The following is a 23,315-nucleotide window of genomic DNA, read 5'->3' as shown; positions in this document are numbered from 1 at the left end:
TAATTTAAATGAAAGCAGTGATCAGGTTTACTGTGTGGTAGGCCTACTGCTAAACTGACAGAGACAAATGACTGGCCAATAAGTTCTTTTGTATCAATATCTAATTATATGATAACACGATACCCTTATCCCTTTTTTCTATGGGGTCGAGTATGAAATGAGACGAATCTTTGTAGCGAGTTTTTATGGCCATATGCCCTTCCTGACGTCAACCTCACCAGAGGAATTAACGAGATGTAACGAATGATGTGATATGAGTAACTAAAACTGACTTTTATATGTACCGTAGGCCTAAAAGTCGAGTTCACCATTTATTGTCTTTTTACGTTTAGAAATACTGCTTTCCGACGAAAATAGCCAGTTAACTTAAATACATTCTAAGTTTGTTAAATAATAGTATAGAATGTTTACATGTACAATTTATAGCTCTTTATAGCCCAGAAGTCATGTGTTCGCTGCACAAAATTTTGAGGTTATCGCATATTGGACCTTCCTTTGCTATTTTTGGCTGTAAAGGTGGGAAGAAAAGGGGTCTAATACGTGAATAAATACAGTAAAATGCCTGGAAGCAACGGAAAAGTGGATATGGAGGAGGATGCTGAAAATTAGTTGGAGAGAGAAAAGGTCAAACAATAGGGTCGTTAAGGAAATAGACGAAACAAGGGAATTGATCAACACTATTAGAAAAGAGGAAAACTAAATTCCTTGGCCACACACTTCGACATAACACATTCCTCATGACTCTGCTGGAAGGAAAAGTTCTGGGTAAGAAGGGAAGAGGAAGGCTGAGGAAGAAGTATTTGGATTCTGTGATGGACAGGCTGAATTTGAAAAAATATATTGACCTGAAACGCTCAGGACAGGAGAGACAAATGTGGTTTCAGCCACAAGGCCTTGCCTTTAGGATATGAATGAATGAAATAAAGGATGCAGATCTCTGCACATGGTTATGAGGGTGTTTAGGGGTTGTAGTAAGGATATAAAGGAGAGGGCATATAAGTCTCTGGTAAGACCCCCAACTAGAGTATGGTTCCAGTGTATGGAACCCTCACCAGGATTACTTGATTCAAGAACTGGAAAAAAATCCAAAGAAAAGCAGCTTGATTTGTTTTGGGTGATTTCCGACAAAAGAGTAGTGTTACAAAAATGTTGCAAAGTTTGTGCTGGGAGGAACTGGGAGAAAGAAGACGAGCTTGAGATTCTATGCCTAGCGTCGTCTTCAATACGGAACAATAATGCGAGTTGTTACTTGTAATTGGTAAGTTCCAAGCTGTCAGCGGAGAAATGGCGTGGAATGACGCTAGTAGACGAATAAGTTTGAGTGGCATCTTTCAAAGTAGGAAAGATTACGATATGAAGGTAAAGTTGGAATTCAAGAGGACAAATTGGGGCAAATATTTATTTATAGGAAGGGGAGTTAGGGATTGGAATAACTTACCAAGGGAGATGTTCAATAAATTTTCAGTGTCATTGAAATAATTCAAGAAAAGGCTAGGAAAACAACAGATAGGGAATCTGCCACCTGGGCAATTGCCCTAAATGCAGATCAGTATTTGATTGATTGATTGATTGATTGATTGATTGATTGATTGATTGATTGATTGATTGATTGATTGATTGATTGATTGATTGATTGATTGATTGATTGAAGAAGTTGAAGATGCGAGTAGCATCGAGTTAAGAAAGAAAAAATGAATCACAGTTCATGGGTATTGGTTTCTGGGAATAATGAAACTAAAGCTTGTTCGCGTATTGTGCACTGTTCGTGGTTGCTTTCCACAGTAAATAATGTTGCACTTGACACAAAAAATATATAGCTGCTCAAGGGTTTATCCATTGGACACTGCTATTAGCAGTGAACTGATAAATTGTTAATCACTCTTATGAAATAATAAAGTTTGGAAATTATTATGTACAGTTATAAATTGAATCCAGTTTGAATTGATTACCATTCACTTCAACACAGAATCAATCAACTGTATCGGAGCACTCGAGTATTCTTATGAAATAATAAAGTTTAGAAATTATTATGTACAGTTATAAATTCAATCCAGTTTGAATTGATTACCGTTCACTTCAACACAGAATCAATCACCTGTATTGGAGCACTCGAGTATTGAATTGCGCAATAGGCAAACACTTGTTATTATAGCAAAGCAGTTTAAGCCCTTTCAAGATCACTTTTGTGTAGCAAATGAAACAAATTGAGTTTCAAACTAGAGACACTCTCAGAAAAACACCACAGTTAGTGACAAATGATGCATTGTGTCACTTTGAAATAATTAGCACATTTATAAAACTGGATGGTGAGAAATCTAAGTTCCACAATCCATTGAAAAATTTTAAAGACTTGACAAATATTAAAGTCCCTACTTGCACACAAATTCTAAGTCGATTTACTTGTAGAACCTAAGTTCATTTCACTCATAGAATTTGAGATATGTTTTTAACCGTACTATGTTCCGACGAACAGAATTACGACGTAGCATGCTGAGTCTGACACATCAGAACTCCCAGCTGTGACTGGTATCTACTGCGTAGCTGGCTCGTCTTATATACGATTGGAGCTTATATGTCATCAGATGTTGAGATTCTGAAGAAGTGGAATAACGCAAAAAATCCCTTGGTGTATTTGCTTGAAACTTGCTTTGGTAGACGTTCTTGTAATTTCCTACAAGATGATGCATCTCTCAAGTTGATACGACCATTATTACAGAAGTTTTCAAAATTTCCGAATCAAATTTTCTGGAAGGTGTGACGTTCATTCTGGAACATGTCACGTGGCAAGTGGATGAGCGGGCGGCTAGCCTATCTCGCTGCTGTCCCTACGTCACTTGCAGCTTTCTGCGCTCCATGCTGGCTCGCTCTGCTAAACGTAGACGCTTCAAGCTTGCAGTAAATGATGCACGTGACAAATAAGATTCATCTTTAAAAATACGGCATGTACTGCGCATTCCTGGTACATATCCCTCCCTCTCAGGGAAAAAGAAGATACTTATGATGATTTTCTTTTTTTTTTACTTATGTTTCTCAAAGTATTTTTAAAGATTAGAGGCATTGTAAATACCTTCAAGACTGTCATCTAACTTGTTGACCTTACATGCACTGTTATCTTATGATTCAGCAATCCTGTAAGGGCCAAAAGACAGAGGACAGAATTTAGCATAGATGCGTAACTCCGGATGGGACGTCGCAGGCTTACGTATCAACACTTTATCTTCCACTTGCAAGGGTTGTCTGAAGTTGCGGTTTCGGTTCCTTCTTCCCCTGAGGTCGGCAGCATGTCTCAACTTTCCCAGGGCTTCACCAGTCTTCTTTAGTGATCGCAGCATCCTCCGAAGCAGGGAGAATAGTATCCTATGGACGATCTGGTGTACGCCCATGATGTAAAAGTGCTGGGATATCTCCATTGGACTCATGGACATTAAAGATGACGATCTGCTGCATTACTGGAAGCACATCAATCCATTTACAGTGTTCCTCACTGCAGTACGTGCAACAAAACTTCGCGATCTCCCTCATCAATCGCTCGGCAGGGTTGGCTTCCGGATGGCGAATGGAATTCATTATGTGACGAAGTTCCATCTCTTCCAAAGCCACCTGGAACTCTGCAGAAGTGAACTGACTCCCATGATCTGTCAGAAGAAATGTAGGTTTTCCCATCTCAGGAAATACATTTTTACAGAGTCTTCTCAAAATATTGCCGGTGTTTGCCTTCTGGATTGGCAACAGCATGGTAAATTTGGAGAACACATCAACAATGACCAAGACGTGCTTATTTCCTCTGGTCGCCTTTGGGAGTGAGCCATACAGGTCAAGTGCCATCACTTCCCGTGGCTTCTCTGGAATGATAGGCCTCATATATTCCCTCATAAGATAATTGTTGGGCTTAATTCTTTGACATAAGTCACAAGTTTTAATGGTGACCCTAATATCTCTTTGGAGGTATTCCCAAATGAACTTCTCCTTTATAACTTTGGTGACCTTATCCACTTCAGCATGCCCTGTGATGGTGTGATAATGCCAGATGATTGTTTCCGGTAATTTAGCAGGGGGCATAAATTTGTCGCTTGATCCTAGTGGGATCGAGATACATGTAGAGCAAGTTATCTTCCAATGAGAAAGCTTGAGCTGCTCGCCTAATCTGGGTGTAGTCTGGATCATGAGGCTGAATTAATCCCTCGAAGAATCCAATGATCTCCCGAAGCCTATTATCCCTCCGTTAGGCTTGCAATAAATATCGAAGTCTTCTTAGGAATTCCTCATCAGCATTATTGGTGACAGAGATTGGACATGCTAAAGCTATGCCTGCTGGATTCTGACTAAGGGCATTAGCAAGCATGTTCTTCTTTCCAGGCCAATGTACAATAGACACATTCAATTGTTGTATAAATAATGCCCAGCTAGTGATCCTTTCGTTGGTTAGATCAGAAGACAGTATGAAAGTTAATGCTTTCTGATCCATGTAAATAGTGATCGGGAATCCAAAGACTACTTTCTTCCAGTAGAAGAGCGAATATACTATTGCTAGGGGTTCCGGCTCAGTAATGGTGTATGCCCTATCATGCGCCCTCAACTTCCAACTCAAGAATGAAATGAACAGTTTTACGTCGGGCTCGCTAGGATCAATCTGGTAGAGAGCTGCACCTATCCCTATCCTACTGGCATCACATTCAATGTGAAACGGCCATTCATAATTGGGATAAGAGGGCTTGACATTATTTCTGAGCATCCTTTTGGTAGCAATAAAGGATTGCTCGCATTCGTCAGTCCACTTCCAGCGACTGTTTTTCTTCAATAAATCTTGAAGAGGCGATACAGCCTCTGTATAATTAGGGCAATGCTGCGCAAAGAATTGGCAAAGTCCAAGGAATTGCCGAACTTGCTTAATTCTACAGGGCCTGAGAAAATCCACAATACACTGGATCTTGGTAGGATTCAGGCAGATGCCCTCACTGCTGATGACATGGCCAAGGAAAAGAATCTCAGTCTTGAAGAATTGACTTTTCTTCATATTAATCTGGAAGTTCTTTTCCCTTAATTCCTTGAGGACGTTATAAACATCTTCTAAGTGCTGCTCCCAGGTATCGGATGCCACCAAGATGTCATCCACCTAAATGGTGGTAATGGCTTACCTCTTCCGATAGCTGACTCTCAAACACTCTTATTAGAACAGCTCCTGAGTTCTTGATCCTGAAGGGCAAATGATTAAAAACATAGGTAATATTATAGAAAAGAAATCCAGTAAAGAGTCTGCTGTGCTCATCCAACAAGATATGAAAATAGGACGAGGTCCATGTCCATGCCTGTAAAAAGTTTCTTGCCGTAGAATCGCTTAATGACATCTTTAAGCGGAGAAGGGTGGTCATATTCTAATATCAGACGGTCATTCAAGGCACAATCATAGGCTACCATTGGGCTTGCTTACTATAGTGAGTGGATTAATGTAGGGTGTGACACATTTGGAAATAATTTCGTCAGTCTCCATCTGACGAATAAGTACTTTGGTCTCATCGTTGTATTTCTCAGGCACCGCGTATGGTTTGCGCTTGAATGGCGATGTATCACTGACATTGAAGTGGTGTTTGAAACCTATAATTTTCCCTGGCTTCTCATCAAATACATCTGTATAGGAGTGATAAATTTCCTCTTCTGCTGCAGCTATGTCTGGATTGCGCTCTGGGGGGCTTCAATTACACTGGTGATATAGGTGAAAAAATCAGGCCCTTTGTCGCATAAAACCTCAAAAATGGGTCCCTCTTCTTTCGGATCACCTTTATCAGTTAACATGGATCCCTCTTCTTCCTCAGGATCACCCTCTTCATTTAGTACCTGGTCAACTGGGGCGGCATCGCCAATCACACCATCGACTTTTGTACTGGGCAAATTAATCCCTTGGAGTCTATTATCTTCACCATCTACCAGCTACAGTTCTACAGATCCAACCCTACATAAATTAATAATGTTGGCAGAGTAGTCTATTGCTGCGTTATATTTTAACAGATAATCTGAACCTATGATAAGTTTGAATTTCATTTGTGAGACTATCAGGAAAATGAATGTTCAGACAGCTCTTCATTTATAGCAAACTCAAGGAAAGTTTGTTGCTTGCATTTAATATTCTTGTCAGAATTGGTACCCTTAATCTTGATTTGTACCACTGGTAAAATAAGGATATTATGTTTGTCCTTGATTATCATTAATAATTTATCAGAGATCAAAGAAACTTGCTCGCCTGAATCCACTAATGACGAGACTTAGAAGTCCCCAATGGTAATGTTAATAATTGGTAGGCTACGTTGTACATGTTCATGCAATAAACCAGCATTGTCAATGTGCCAGTAATTGACTATGTCAACATAGAATGATCCGAGATCTCCTTGTTTTCAGGCAGTCTTGTTTTACAAAATTTTAAGGGTTTTTTTTTTTTTTTTTTGCAACAGCACCTGTAAAATCTGACCAAAGGTGTTGTTTCTTCTATTGTACTCTTGATATTCAAGAGAAGTTGCTCCAGGCTGATTACTTTTCTGTTTGACTTGTTGGAGATAGTCCTGTGTTTCTCTCCATCTTTTATTTAAGTCGGCACGATTTGAGTCTCTACTCTCTTCTCGCTGTCCATCTTGCCTTCGCCAGGTAGGTTTTATCTGGTATGACGCCTTGCTACAGTATGGGCATTTTCCGTACCCTCTACACCGCCTAGGTGTAACATTGAGTGTCTCTCGATACTTTCAGGACTTCGTTTTTGTTGTTCAGGAGTGTTAATCTGAACTGGATGTGCAGCTAAGTCTTTACTCTTGCTAGGCTTTAAAGAACCTTGTGCATGAGCCGTATCAAGATGTCTTAGTACCCCATCTAACTGGTCTAAGTCTTGAATATTTGCACCTACCAAAATCTCTTGAACATGAGAAGGATACTGCAAGGTAATGACTTGTATAAGTTCCTTCTCAGGCAAAGGAGGATCTAAATACCGCATCTTTTTCAACTGTGTTAGTAAAAAATCGGCATATCGAGAGGTATTAATTGAGGTATTGTACCTTCTCAAGTACAGATGAAGTTTGACGAGATGCTGTGTCTCCGTGTTCCAAAAACGCTTAATTAAGGCATCCTTGAACTCTGAGCATGTCTTGATTTTAAATTTGAAGACAACATACCATGAAAGAGCCTTGCGTTCTAACAATCGGGCGGTCGTTCTTTGCTTCCTATCCTCGCTAATTCAGTATTCTTGGAAGTACTCCTCTAGATAAAGTAAGAATTCCTTAGCTGTGTAGTCTTCCTTGCCGGAGAATTTAGGAGGTTTCTCATCTTGGATTTTAATTACCATCGTCTGATACAAAGTTTCTCCTACTCCCTCTATTGTACTATGAACTGGTCTAGACATATATTGAGACTGTAAATTAACAACTTTATCTGCCAGTTGGTCTATCTTGTCTTCTAGGTTGGTCCTAACATTTCCCAATTGAAGTTGAATGATTCCTTCTACCTGTTTGACGTCATTTGTGAGTTCAGTCTTCAGTTCACCAACATCTTTACAAATACGACTGATTTGTGTGGTCGTATTTTCGGCTTGTTGAGTGATCTGTTTGTCAAACTCGCCCTGTTTAGCTTTTAACAAGCTAATTTCATTTCCTAATCTGAAAATGTTGTTTCTGACTGATTCCCTAAGATTATCTTGGATAGAAACAATCTTAGCCTGCATCTGTGAAAGCTGACCATGTGACTCCTGAAATTCAGTTTTAAAAACAATATCTGTTGAGAGCTGTTGGAATGAAGGAAGAACATCCTTTAAATCTTCCCTAATGACTTCTATTACTTGAGTTTTAATGGTTTTCCTCATTTCTTCAACATTACGGGTCAGTTGAGAATTGATTTCTGTGAATCGCTCATTAATTTTTTTATTAGATTCTGCACATCTTTTTTCTATCTTGGCTCTTGCTTGATTGAGACGTAATTCCAATTTCTCATTTGTTTCAGTAAATCTGGTCTCAAATTGGGAAAAATTAGCCTGAGACTCGGCTAACAGTTGAGCAGTAGATTCTGCTAAACGCCTGTCTAAGTTGGCATTAAGTTCAACTGTAAGGCTAGCAGTAGTTTTAGCTAAATGCCTGTCTAAATTAGCATTAGATTCTGCTAGGTTGGCATTAGATTCGGCCCGAGATTGAGCTAAGTTATTTAAGCGTTGGTCTAAATTAGCAAGATTGGCATTAGTTTGTATATTAGATTCAGCTAAACTAGCAAGGTTGTTATTATTTTCTCTAAGACCCTGCTCTAAATTAGCTCATGTTTCAGTGAGCCTGGTCTCTAAATTAGCATAGCCTCACTTATATTAAGCCTAAGGGCTTCAATGGCTGCAATATTATTATCCATTTTATGGCAGTATTACTATTTTAAAACATAACACTAGCAAATTTAAACTGTGGATTGAATATAAGTTGCTTTAAAAGTTCAAAAAGCACTCAGTTCATTGAATTTATAAGTAGCACACTTGAGGGGGGGAAAAATTCAGTCTTATGAGAAGAACACATGACATATTTAAAGACTTGCTTAAGAATAAGTCGTTTGCTACGTCCAGGGTATTGTATTTGTCTATTTAACTCTGATAGCACTGTCTTTCCTAGCTATCGAGCCCTCACGTCTAGGGGGCCTCGTTTACCTATTCCTCTCTGTACCAGTAAAATATATAGCCCGACTCTACTATTGATTTTACAAGCGCACAAGACATTTCTCAGGGCAATCCTAGGTGAAAGTTAGCTAGGATAGGGCCTATCTACAAGAAAATTGAGATTTCTTTAAATAAATTAGTTTATTCAAAATAAATGCAGGTTGAATTGCATATCACCTTGGTGTAGATATTCAGTCTTCAAAATAGCCTACCAGGTAACCTCGTACTCCCAGCTCTCCTTGTCACCAGGGAATCGAATCCATTCTGCAGGGTCCTTTTGTTACCATGGAATGGAGCTGGAACACCCAGGTCTGTACAACATGAGGGTCAAATTCATATCTCGTACCTGAAGCTTAGGCGATCTCGAAGTTCTCCGACGATCTTGTCGCGGGATAATCACTCATGATTTACTCATACGAGTGTCCACATTTACACAGTCCCCCGACACATTTATTCGGCACCAACGATTGACTTTAATATTGGCATAACACGAAGTTTGAAGTAGTCAGAACTTTACTTGTCACTTGTAGATAGCAGAATTTAAATGTCATTTAAGAAGTTGAAGATGCGAGTGGCATCGAGTTAAGAAAGAAAAAAATCACAGTTCATGGGTATTGGCTTCTGGAAATAATGAAACTAAAGCTCGTTCACATATTTTGCACTGTTCGTGGTTGCTTTCCACAGCAAATAATGTTGCACTTGACACAGAAAAATATAGGTGCTCAAGAGTTAATCCATTGGACACTGCTATTAGCAACAAACTGATAAATTGTTAATCACTCTTATGAGATAATAAAGTTTGGAAATTATGTACAGTTATAAATTCAGTCCAGTTTGAATTGATTGCCGTTCACTTCAACCCAGAATCAATCACCTGTATCGGAGCACTCGAGTATTCTTATGAAATAATAAAGTTTAAAAATTATTATGTACAGTTATAAATTCAATCCGGTTTGAATTGATTACCGTTCACTTCAACACAGAATCAGTTACCTGTATCGGAGCACTCGAGTATTGAATTGCACAATAGGCAAACACTTGTCATTATAGCAAAGCAGTTTAAGCACTTTCAAGATCACCTTTGCATAGCAAATGAAAGAAATTGAGTTTCAAACTAGAGACACTCTCAGAAAAACACCTCAGTTAGTGACATAATGTTGCAAGGTGTCACTTTGAAATAATTAGCACATTTATAACACTGGATGGTGAGAAATCTAAGTTCCACAATCCATTGAAAAATTTTAAAGACTTGACAAATATTAAAGTCCCTACTTGCACACAAATTCTACTGTAAGTCCGATTTACTTGTACAACCTAAGTTCGTTTCACTCGCAGAATTTGAGATATGTTTTGAACAGTACTATGTTCCGATGAACAGAATTACGTGATATAGATGTTGATTCCCGTAGGGAATCTGAAATATTTGTCCCGAATGAGTAAATTTATAATGCCAATATAAACAGTATGTTATTGGACATTATAAATTTTCCAGCTAACTCATTCCTGGTTGCCAGCGTTTCGCCCTCTTGTGCTAGGTTGCGCTCATCAGTTGGTACCTAGCACACCTATCAAGACGCTGGCTAGTGCATACCGTGGAGGCCACTGCGTAGGCGATGGGAATATCATAGTTAGATAGGAATCAACATCTGTATCATCTGATAGCCAAGCAGGCATCAATTTTTGGTAAAGAGACAAAGTCTCTCATAGTGCATTGGCACTGCCGGTGGCTCCAAGTAACCTACGCAGTGGCCTTCACAGTATGCACTAGCCAGCGTCTTGATAGGTTGCTAGGTACCAACTGATGAGCCCAACCTAGCACACGAGGGCGAAACGCTGGCAACCAGGAATGAGTTAGCTGGAAAATTTATAATGTCCAATAACAGACTATTTATATTGGTATTAGAACAGAATTACGATGTAGCGTGGCGAGTCTGACACATCAGAACTCCCAGCTGTGACTGGTATCTACTATGTAGCTGGTTCGTCTTTCATACGATTGGAGCTCATACGTTATCAGATGTCGAGATTCTGAAGAAGTGGAATAACGCAAAAATCCCTCCGTGGATTTGCTTGAAACTTGCTATGGTAGATATTTTTGTAATTCCCTACAAGATGACGTATCTCTCGAGTTGATACGACCATTATTACAAAAGTTTTTAAAAATTTTCGAATCAAAGTTTCTGGAAGGTGTGACGTTTATTCTGGAACACTAGTCCATGTCGCATGGCAAATGGCAGAGCGGGCGTGTAGCCTATCTCGCTCCTGCGCTTACGTCACTTGCAGCTGTCTGCGCTCCATGCTGGCTCGCTCTGCTAAACATAGACACATCAAGCTTGCAGTAAATGACGCGCGTGACAAATCAGATTCATCTTTAAAAATGCGACATGTTCCGCGTGTTCCTGGTACAATATTGAATTGTTTTTTATTTCTGTCATGTCTCTTTTCTTTTTCATTCTTTCCTTCAATATGTTTTAAATACATTTTTAGCATCTTTTATGTAAAATAACTTTAACATTTTTTCACTGAAGATGGCTCAAACGAGTTGAAACATATTTGACTATTATTACTCCATCTGCTGATTGAGAAGTGTATGTATTAATAGGAGGACATATTATATTTCCTTTGTAAAGTGAAAATTATTTATTCTATCATACAGGTTTCAGAAACAATATGCAACTTAAACTATTTTAAATAGTTTCTTTAATAGATTTTTCCCAACAAATGCAATATCAATTTTGGCAGCCAGTCAAGACATAGGACTAGATGCAATGGCCTATATGGCTGATAAAATCGTAGAGATTACTTCAGGCAGTCAGTGCGTGAAGTTAATATTCTACATCCAAGTACTAAGAACACACTCAAGGTCAAGATCAAAGGCTCCAAGGCGTATTCCAAAATACAGTGTTTGCTGGTACCATTACAAATTTGAAAGACACGCAAAGAAATGTACTCAACCATACTCATTCCCTGCGGAAAACCCTGGTGACACATCATCGGGAAACCTGTACGCCCTTCACTCAATGCTGCACAATATGAGAGGACTCAGATATTCATAACTGATAGTAGTACTAAACTAAGATTTCTGGTCATTTCAGTATTTCAGAAAACTGTACTTGCTTAGTTATCTGTCAGACTTTTTTTCCGTTCGCAAAACATGGTATAATATATAAAAAATTTAAAATCTCAGGTGATAGTTGACATGATACAAACAGCATTTTTCAAAACTAGATGCTCAAACAAGCACAAAGAAACAAGAATCATGCAAATATCTTCTGTAGGTACAGAGTCTGGACGAAACTCTGCATAATGCACACGGCCTAACCACCCAAAAGCTGGTTCTATTCCTGTGATTTTAAGATCTGCGGCTGTGAAAGCCTTTTTTGAAACAGAGATATAATGTTTTAAAAATCCTTAAAAATGCCCAGTCCAGAACATTTGTTAGGGATATTAAGGCTCAGACTGAAATGGGTTAATAAGAGACAAGCATTCGTGGCTAATGTGCACCACAAATACAAACATGTGGTAAGCGCTTATTCAATTTAAATTTAGGTCTCAGAAAGAGATTTATTTGGCCTTTTATTCTAGCAGTTGTTAATCATTCTATTGTTGGCACTGATTTCTTAAGACTCCTTTGGGCTTCTATTGAATGTTCAATCCAAACGGTTGTTCGACAGAGAAATTCTCATCTCCAACAGAGGTGTCCTAACCTGTCAGGATTAAGTTTCAGTGTTCACGATAAACCCAAACAATAAATTTGAGGTACTCTTAAGAAAATACACCAATCTACTCACTATAAAGTCCAATTTCAACCAACCTGCAGTTAGTGTGTATCACACCATAAACACAACAGGACCACCACTGTGCGTGCGAGCTAGAAGGTCATCTGATAAACTGGCACAAGCAAAAACTTGAGTTTCAAGAAGCGATCAACGTAGAAATATGCAGATCTTTTAAAACGTTACTGGTCTAGCCCTCTTTACTTAGTTGCAAAGATATTCTAACTAATGTCTTTTTGAATTTGTGGAAAAGCCATTCAGACTACGCAGCGCAAACCTTCCAGTGTTACATGCACAGTATTCTTAGTGATCTACTCTTTGTGTACTCTTATCTGGATGATATTCCTGTAGCCTCTGAATCAGAAAAAGAACACACTGTATACCTCCAGAAACGGTTTGAATGTCCGAGCCAACACATCACTGTTAATTTGTCAAAGTGCATTTTTGTTGAAAAAGAAGTATCATTTCTAGGCATTTCATCTCTGACTGACAGAGTAAAAACTATTGTCGACTTCCCTCGCCCCAACAGAGTAGCAGAACTACATCAATTTTTGGGACTTATAAACTTCTACCGACATTCACTTCCACACACGGCAAATACTCAACAGCCCTACCTATGCAAACATAGTAAAAGAAAAGACAATCAACAGATTCATTGGAACTTTTCAGCAAACCAGGCCTTTGATGCATTAAAGCAAGTGCTTTCTAAGACTTTCATCACCTCAACTCCCTCTTCGTCCTGATAGTTGATGCATAAGACTTTGCAATTGGTGCCATGTTCCAGCAATTTAGAATTGTTATTCCAGAGCCTCTTGTATTTTTCTCACTGAGATGTATGACAAACACACAGTGTAACTAGAGTACGTACGACTGTGAGCTGTTGACTGCCTATTCTACTGTGAAACACTTTCGGTACATGCTAGAAGCCAGAAAATTCACTGTCTTCATGGATAACAAGCCTTTAACCTTTGCCTTTGAACAGTGTCCAGATAGAGCGATGCTTAGACTATGCAGGCCAGTTCAAAGACATTTTGCAAAATATACACCATAGGAGTATTAAGTTGACCCCTGCAACTTTGCAAACAAGTCTGATCCCCAGAATACTCACTGTCTCAAGGAATTCCATCATAAAACCTTAGACAGCAGTAGATTCTCTGCTAGCATACACTGCTAGGATTTGTTTTTTTTTCTTTTTTTACATCACACAGGCACAGATAGCTCGTATGGTGACGATGGAATGGGAAAGGCCTAGGAGTGGGAAGGAAATGGCCGTGGCCTTAATTAAGGTACAGCCCCTGCATTTGCCTGGTGTGAAAATGGGAAACCATGGAAAACCATATTCAGGGCTGCCGACAGTGGGGTTCAAACTCACTACCTCCCAAATACTGGATACTGGCCGCACATAAGCGACTGCAGCTATCGAGCTTGGTACTAGGATTTGTACATTGCAAAATCCAAGTTAGTGCCTCTTCAACATCAGGAGTTCAGATTCAGTCATGAACTACACAAGTGGTTGGAATTCACATTGATAGTTTGTGTCACGAGTTGAATAGGGCTACCTTGCGTGAACCTCTAGCAAGGTTGCTCTGTGGTATTTACCATTTTCATAAGGATTAGGTCTTCATGGTGGACAGAAGATGAACATTCATAACTCTGTTCAGAGGATGAAACAACAGCGCTTAGTTCATAATTTTGTGGACATAGAACTGATTTTCACATATAGGTTAGGGAGACTGTTGAATGTTCATTCATCTATGATATTGTCGGCACAGGGATCTTGCTGCGTAAAGTGTGCAGTGTATATACCGCCATCTTAGAATCTCAGCAGTTTGTGGTAAAAACAACAGACGTCACCCGTTTCTCATGTGTACTGATTCTTGAGCTTCTTATATTCCCCATTGACATTCAGAACTGTTTCCTTCTCTTTGGATTGTGTGATGCTAGGACCACAATTACTTTTTTTGCATCTTCCTAGCCATATGAAATTCATACTCGATTGTCTTCATTTTGGTCCGCATTGATACAATTACAATAACTAGAAATAAGGATTCCACCTAATGAATCATATTTATATATGCATATATATATGTTTATATATTATACATAGGTATATATACATATATAAATATATATTGATTAGGTGGTATCCTTATTTCTGCTTATTGTAACAATATGAGATTAGCGAGAAATGAATTAACAGACAAGTCTATGAAAGATTCTTGCTAAGAATAATTATTCTCATTCATACTGAAGCATCATTTTAACATTTTATCCAGGGAACTAACTTCCATTCCTTTTTGATGTGTTTCTTTTTTTTTTTCCAGTATTAACTTTTCTCCATTGAATGTGTTGAGGAGCTGATAATCCTGTTGTATTCCCACTTAAAAACTGTTATCGTCACCAGTGAGAAAGAGTAATAAATTATACTTTTAATTACTATGCTCATATTGTTTCTGATACGGAGTTATCCGTGGTAGTTAGAGGTGAAAGAAGGTGCTGGGATGAATAGGTCTCAATCTATGAAATTAAAGTTAATTTAAAATTTCACAAGATTATATTTTCTTTTCAAGATCAAGAAATAACAAATATAACAAGTACTCAGTAGCCTAGCAACAAATCGAGAATGTACAATTACAGTGTTACAGGATTTGGGCTCCGAGAACCAGACACACAATTCTTGAGCAATTAGCCCAACATTACTCGTATACAAGATTCAACCAAGGGGCAGAAGACCCCAATCATTCTCAAGAGCACTTGCTCCCAATTACATAGTAAAAGCCTCCTCGAGGCACACAGAAACAATTTTTTTTTTTGGAAGAGCAACCCGCTCTCAAAGTTCCAGCCTATTAAAAGCCACACCAAATTCCACCTTCAGGCTACTCTAAGGACATAAACACAGGGGTAAAATCACCCAACCTACTGAGGCCGATTTAGTAAATAAACAGGAAAATTACAAGGCCCCAAAATACAAACTTGAGTGGAGGCGTAACTGGCACTCCGAATATACTTAATTAAAACCTAATTTGGCCTTAGGCCGCTTATGCAAGGGCTAATCCCATACTAAAGAGGTGACACAATAAGAAAACTATTACATTACGAAACGAAGAAAAATGGTTGAGAAAATGTAGTCACCTCAAAACAATATGAAAGGGAGCTCGAGAGGGTTAGGCACTCTCTATCCCAATTTGTAGTTACAGAGGCAGAATTTAAATCCAGAGTCTTTTACATTTTAGAGGAAAGTTACATGGTAGAAGGTTTCGAACCCGCCCCGAGGGTTAAACTGCTGAGCTGGCAAGAAAATAAGTTATAAGACGGCCATTACCTGGTGGTTGAACTGCTGCCCGAAGAAAGAGGCGCTTCCCGTCCCCTGCTACATAATTTACACAACGATAGGTGTTACAGAAGTGGCCCAGAGACCCGAAAATCAGCAGTTTATATACCCTCGCGGAACATTCGAGACCTTTCAGGAATGATAACACCCGCCCACAATCATTTTATTGGCTAACAACGAAAACCCCTACACCAGATGAAGAAGAAACACATTATTGGTGGAAAATTAATTAGAGAAATTCGGGATTGGTAAATTCAAAACAAGGGGAAAGAGCAGGGTTATACAGCCAACCTAAACAATGACTGAAAGAAATTTAACAAAGAACAAACTTTTGAACACAAAATTTCTCCAAAAAAACAGTTCTCTCACTTCGCACTAGGGTGCACCATTGTAGTCCTTCAGTAGTGCCATCTAGAAGAAAATGTTCACACTTCTTACTACAGCAAAACAAAAATACATCGAAAACGACACAGTTCAGAACACTTCAAAATTTACAAGTAGGGACATCTTCTGAGAAACTAGAGAATTAGCACTGTAGTTAAAGTTCAGGCTTCCTCCAGTAGACGAGTTTCAACTGGCGCAAAGTTTGAATTAGCGGCGCGGAGGTGTACCGCCCGGTACAGACCTCCCCCCCCCCCCCCCCCCAAAAGTCCCTCCAAGGGGTAACACAGAAGAACATAAACTTTTGTTTTAAAACAAGGTCCAAGTTATGCTGTAGAAATAGAAATTAATTGCAGAAGGATTTACAAACAAGTTTTCTTAAAATGATTGGATCCAGTTTCAAAATTTCTTTGTAGTAACTTTTGAAGGAATGTCTTTATGCTTGTAGAAGTTGAATTCAGAAGGAAAAACTTTTAGTACTTGAAAGTGAAGGAAAGTTTTCTAAGTCCACCAAATATTGCAGTTGAATTCAAAAATGTAGTAATTGTTGATATTAAATGTCCATGTAGCTGATTAAGTACATTCAATGTTGATTAAGTTTGACGGCCAGACCGGCTGCTGCTGCTTGTGTCCAGAGGCGGCCACTCGGACCCCTCGAGTACCCTGAGATACCGCTCGCCCGCGGCGAACATACAGGTCACGTGCAAGTTGCCGGTTGTGCGCCGCACATCAGCCTTGGCCGGGAGGAGGGCTCCGGCTCGCCGTACGCTGGTTGGCCTCACTGAAGAGGGGCGGGCCCATACCCCACCTCAGTGGCGGTACGGCGCCGCGCTGCTGCGGGGGCACTGAAACATTAAGATCTCGGCGGCAGAATTTGTTGGACCATAATTCTTTTAGGGCACAGGCTTACTGGTGAGGTTGAGGGGCCAGCGGCGTGGAGAAATTTATTTCATTTAAATAGCCACTGTTTTATGTAAGCAGGAGACGGGAGCATGGTAATGGCCATGGCAAGGACAGGATGGCAGTTTAACTGGTCGGGGAAGGTGTACAGTAAATGCTTAAAGAACCTGATTCCAAGAGCAGAAGGCCTCAAAATGAAACCCCCGCCAAAAAATATAACCTTCCGAATACTTTCAAAATGTTAAAACAATTATAAAATCAGCTACGTTAGCGCGGAAGCTACACAGGTTTCACCTGCGACAGGTGAACCCTAAATATCCTCTCGGTGGCTGGATTGCTTAATAACAACGTAACCGGCGTAAGAAAATCAAGGATTATGCACGGCCCATGAAATCTGGGGGCAAGCTTGCCCGCGGGAACAAAATTCTGGACCATCACCTGGTCGCCTACCTTCAAATTGGTGGGTCTCCGTCCACGATCATATCTTTCCCTAACCTTTTCATGAGACACTTTAAGATTGGCTTTAGCCTTCTTCCAGAGATCTTTAATATTATCTGGATCTATTGTCTCGGGTAGAATGTCACTCAGAGACCAGAGGTTAGAGAGCGGCGTGTTGGGAACAAACTTGAACATCAGAGAAGCTGGAGTAAATTTATGTGATTCATGAACCGCCGAATTCAGAGCGAAAGCTAACCAATGCAGGGACGTGTCCCACCTGGAATGGTCTTCATGATGATAAGCAATAAGAGCCGACCTGAGGTTACGATTGACTCTTTCGGCAAGAGATGGTTGGGGATAATAAGCAGAAGTAGTCACATGAGATATGGACAGATCAAAACAGAATTTACGAAATAGATTGGATGTGAAAGCCTTAGCGTTGTCAGACACAATATATTGACACGGACCAAAAGAAGCAAAGATTGAATTTAAACAGGTAATGGTGGACTGAGCGGTAGCCAGCTTAGTCGGGAATAACCAAGAAAATCTTGTAAAACCATCTACACATACAAGGATGAACTTGTTGGCATTCCCCTTTGACTGGGGGAAGGGTCCTACGTAATCAATGTAGAGACGTTCCATGGGGCGCGACGCTTGATGAGAAGACAAAAGGCCTACCTTGGTGGACATGGTTGGTTTACTAAGCAAACAAGATTTACAAGCTTTAACTAGTTCACGAATTTCACCGTCCATACCCTTCCAGATAAACATTTCACGGATCTTTTTTTTTTTTTTTTGCTAGGGGCTTTACGTCACACCGACACAGATAGGTCTTATGGCGACGATGGGATAGGAAAGGCCTAGGAGTTGGAAGGAAGCGGCCGTGGCCTTAATTAAGGTACAGCCCCAGCATTTGCCTGGTGTGAAAGTGGGAAACCACGGAAAACCATTTTCAGGGCTGCCGATAGTGGGATTCGAACCTACTATCTCCCGGATGCAAGCTCACAGCCGCACGCCTCTACGCGCACGGCCAACTCGCCCGGTACCACGGATCTTTTCACGGGTTTTAAAGATGCCTAAATGCCCCCCTAATGGGGTCTCATGATAGTACTTGAAGATCATTGGCACAAGTACAGCTGGAACTACAACTTTCATTTTTTGATCATGCCTCGACGGGCAACATAAAACACCATTCCTCAATACATAAGGGACAACATGTTCCCCAGAAGAAAGGGTTTCCATGATCGGAGCCAGCGTTGGATCTTCACGTTGATATTTCTCAATATCCCTAAGGAGCAGGGGAGCATCTGTTAAGATGGCATTAACCTCAGATAGCATGGACTCGGGAGGTGATGAACTATCGACCGATTCATGGGTCGCAACGTCATTGGAAAACATACGGCTGATTCCGTCTGCGACAACATTTTCAGTACCTCTGATATGCCTAACATCAAATTGGAAGGCAGAAATTCGGATGGCCCACCGGGCTATACGACCAGTACGACGCGGCCTACCTAAGACTCAGCTTAAGGCTTGATTATGAATCTCCAGGTCGAATTTGACATGTTCCAGATAGAGACGGAACTTTTCTAAGGCAAATAAGACTGCCAAACCTTCGAGCTCATAGATGGAATACTTGGCTTCTTGAGCCGATAGAGTCCTAGATGCATAGGCGATGGGGCGCCTCCCTAGTTCAGTCTCTTGAAGAAGGACTGCAGCTACCGCCGCCGCGTCGGTTTGGACGATGAATTTCTTCGAGAAATCTGGCATAGCAAGGACAGGGGCATTACAGAGAGCTAATTTCAGGTCTTCAAAAGCTGCTTGTTGCGAAGGCCCCCACTCGAATTTTATGCCTTTCCTACGAAGGAGGTTCAAGGGCGCCGCTCTATTAGCGAAGTTAGGAATAAATTTCCTGAAGAAATTCACCATACCAATGAATCTGGCAATACCTTTGATGTCCTTGGGAGGCTTGAAATCACGGATGGCCTGTGTTCTAGAGTGATCGACTGCGACACCATCGGGCGAGACAATATGCCCTAGGAATGACATAGAGGGTTTAGCGAAGGCGACCTTAGACAATTTCACAGTTAACCCAGCCTTACGAAGGCGATTGAGAACTTCCTTTAGATGATCTAGATGTTCTTCAAAAGTCTCCGAAAATACGACGACATCATCGAGATAGTGGTGCAAGTACTCGAATTTGATGTCGGAGAAGACCCTATCTAGCAGTCTAGTGAGTACAGCTGCTCCGGTGGGGAGCCCGAAAGGCATGCGGTTGTATTCATACAAATTCCAATCCGTGGCAAACGCTGTAAGATGTTTGGATTCTTCAGCCAGAGGAATTTGATTATAGGCCTGATTTAGATCCAAGATGGTGAAGAACTTAGCTTTGCAAAACCATGAAAAACAAGAATGGAGGTCAGGAAGGGGCACAGATTGTAACACCGCCTTCCGATTGAGAGCCCTATAATCAATGACAGGCCTGAAGCCACCTTGGGGTTTCGGAACTAGAAAAATAGGCGAAGAATACGCCGACTTAGAGGGCCTAATAATACCATCCTTTAACATTTGATCGATGATTTCTTTCAATGCCTTCATTTTAGGTGGAGATAGCCTATAAGGTGGAAAACGGACAGGAATCGAATCCGTGACCTCAATTTTGTATTCGATCAGGTCAGTAACACCAAGAGTATTAGAGAACACCTCTGGAAACGACTGACACAACTTACGAATACTGTCAGCCTGCTCCTCAGGTAGATGTCTAAGATCTAACAACATCTCATCCTGGGTAGGCGAAATAGATGAACATGGTGCAGAATTACATTTCAATACGGGGATTTTACAATTAGAAGCAAATTTGAAAGTGCACGACCTACTCTGAAGATCGAGCACAAGACCAGTATGGGACATGAAGTCGGCTCCCAATATAATGGGGCAAGACAAATGCTTAGCCACAAACAATTTAACTTTCCAAGTAAATTTAGAAATACGAATTTTGGCTTTTAAGGAACCTAAAATTTCTAATGGAGATGAATTAGCCGAAACATATTGAACAGAAGATGAGCAATAGTCAGGAAGTTTACAAACTGTTTTCAATTTGGAATACCATTCAGCTGAAATAATAGAACCCACACTGCCTGAATCTAGTAAAGCTGTTACAGGTTCATTATTTAACTCAGTTTTGAGAAAAGGCGCAGGTGCGGGTGTATCCGCCGCAATCCTAAGACATTCTTGGGGACCTTCAAAGGATAAATTTGAAGACAGAGTTTTCCCTGAAATTTCAACATGTTTACAAGGGGCTGAGCCTCGGGAAGATGGATTAGTTGACTCAGCCGAAGCCACTAGTCACTTATTATTATTGGCATTGGTGGAAGTTGCACCAGAAGTTGAGCAGGAGGGGGTGCTATTCAAATTTGGGCAATTCTTGGCGATATGTGAGAAAGCCCCACATTTAAAACAGCCTTGTGTTGAACCTGCTCCATTATTTGTCCTACTAGATTTGACCAATGGACATTTATTGTGAAGATGGTCAGGCGACCCGCAAGCATAACATTTACGGGTGTGACTGGTCGGCGAGGTGGAGGCCGGGGATTACTAAAAAAAGGAGGGGGTTCTTTCGCGACACGCAAGGTATCGGCGTATCTGACTCCTTCGGCTGAGACAGCCATAGCCTCTAACTCGGCAAAAGTTTGCGGACGCGACGCAAAACACAAGTTGATCTGTAAGATGGAGAAATGCCTTCCACAATGGCCTGTACAATCTGATCTTCAGGGAAGTGAATGACATAGAATTTAATGTCTTGTATGAAATCAGCAAGATTTTCATCCAGTCTCTGTACTCGATAATGGTACTTCTGAATCAGAGATGACCTCGCATGAGCAGGGATGAAATTAGCAAACAGGTGTGCATGAAAATCTTCAATAGATGACTGTTCCGCTATTGCCCTAACAATTTTGTCTGAGAGAACACCAATTGCATAGGGATAAATGATCTGCAAATTTGACACGGAGAAAGAGAAAAAACAAGGGCATGATCCTGAAATTCAACTAAAAACCTTAAGAATGAAATAACTTCACTGGTAGAGTTAACCGAAAACTTAGAAATACCTCTGAGTAACATTGCTAATGGATGAGGCAAGCTGCTGAACCCGGGTGACATAGTAGGTAAAGGTTTAAGTGGCGAAGAAGCTAATTCAGAACGTACATTATTCAATGAGGTACGTCGTTCAGATTCATGGTTTAATGGGGCAGAGGTTTGTTGAACTCCTACCGATTTAGTACTTTCCTCCCCGGTGGGAGAACGGTCCTCGGTGACTATGTTTACCGTAGCGGGTTGGTCGGTTTTGGGAGGAACCTCCCCAGTTAACAATTGGGTAACCGTACTGGACAACTCAGAAAGATTTTCAAGAACAACGCTAGCTTCCTTCCTCTGAACGTCATTCAACTTCAGAGACAACAGATCGTTAACTCTATTAGAAAAATGAAATAACCTTGCTTGCACACGTTTGATTTGATTAGGAGAAGGGTCATTTTCTTCAAAAAAGGTAATCACAGATGCCAGCTCAGTAGTATTATCAGTGATCGTGAAAAGAGAGTCGTCAATTTCTTTCTCTCCCAAAGTGGGGATGGAAATGGGCAAATCAAGGGACTCTCTAAGCTTATTTGTGTCTACCGCAACCGTGCCTCCAGATTGCACATTTCTAATTGTTAATTCATAGATCAATTCCTCCTTGCGCAAATAGTTGAGATGGAGGACATCGCGAGGGCCAGGCATGATGACAAAACAATTTTTAAAAAAAAGGGAAAAATCAAAAAATTCCAGCAACTGAGAAAATTGTTAGAGTTCGAAAACAAAGCACTGTTTAGCCGTCAAAAAAGGCTACTTTGAGACCCATTCAACCACGCTCTGCTACCACTTGATACAGAGTTATCCGTGGTAGTTAGAGGTGAAAGAAGGTGCTGGGATGAATAGGTCTCAATCTACGAAATTAAAGTTAATTTAAAATTTCACAAGATTATATTTTCTTTTCAAGATCAAGAAATAACAAATATAACAGGTACTCAGTAGCCTAGCAACAAATCGAGAATGTACAATTACAGTGTTACAGGATTTGGGCTCCGAGAGCCAGACACACAATTCTTGAGCAATTAGCCCAACATTACTCGTATACAAGATTCAACCAAGGGGCAGAAGACCCCAATCATTCTCAAGAGCACTTGCTCCCAATTACATAGTAAAAGCCTCCTCGAGGCTCACAGAAACAATTTTTTTTTTTGGAAGAGCAGCCCGCTCTCAAAGTTCCAGCCTATCAAAGGCCACACCAAATTCCACCTTCAAGCTGTCCTCTAAGGACATAAACACAGGGGTAAAATTACCCAACCTACTGAGGCCAATTTAGTAAATAAACAGGAAAATTACAAGGCCCCAAAATACAAACTTGAGTGGAGGCGTAACTGGCACTCCGAATATACTTAATTAAAACCTAATTTGGCCTTAGGCCACTTATGCAAGGGCTAATCCCATACTAAAGAGGTGACACGATAGGAAAACTATTACATTACGAAACGAAGAAAAATGGTTGAGAAAACGTAGTCACCTCAAAACAATATGAAAGGGAGCTCGAGAGGGTTAGGCACTCTCTATCCCAATTTGTAGTTACAGAGGCAGAATTTAAATCCAGAGTCTTTTACATTTTAGAGGAAAGTTACATGGTAGAAGGTTTCGAACCCGCCCCGAGGGTTAAACTGCTGAGCTGGCAAGAAAATAAGTTATAAGACGGCCATTACCTGGTGGTTGAACTGCTGTCCGAAGAAAGAGGCGCTTCCCGTCC

The 23,315-nt window shown here is 40.4% G+C and overlaps 1 protein-coding gene across 1 annotated transcript in view; it reads left to right on the top strand.

The window, feature by feature from the left end:
• The window catches only part of LOC136856919 (uncharacterized), an 81,678-nt gene that overhangs the window by 31,878 nt on the left and 26,485 nt on the right, over positions 1-23,315 (top strand). The gene's annotated exons all lie outside the window — the stretch shown is intronic.

This window comes from Anabrus simplex, chromosome 1 (genome assembly GCF_040414725.1).
Source record: "Anabrus simplex isolate iqAnaSimp1 chromosome 1, ASM4041472v1, whole genome shotgun sequence".
Classification (NCBI taxonomy): Eukaryota; Metazoa; Arthropoda; class Insecta; order Orthoptera; family Tettigoniidae; genus Anabrus; species Anabrus simplex.
Note: the sequence above shows the minus strand (reverse complement) of the source record. Positions and strands in the feature narration are given on the sequence as shown.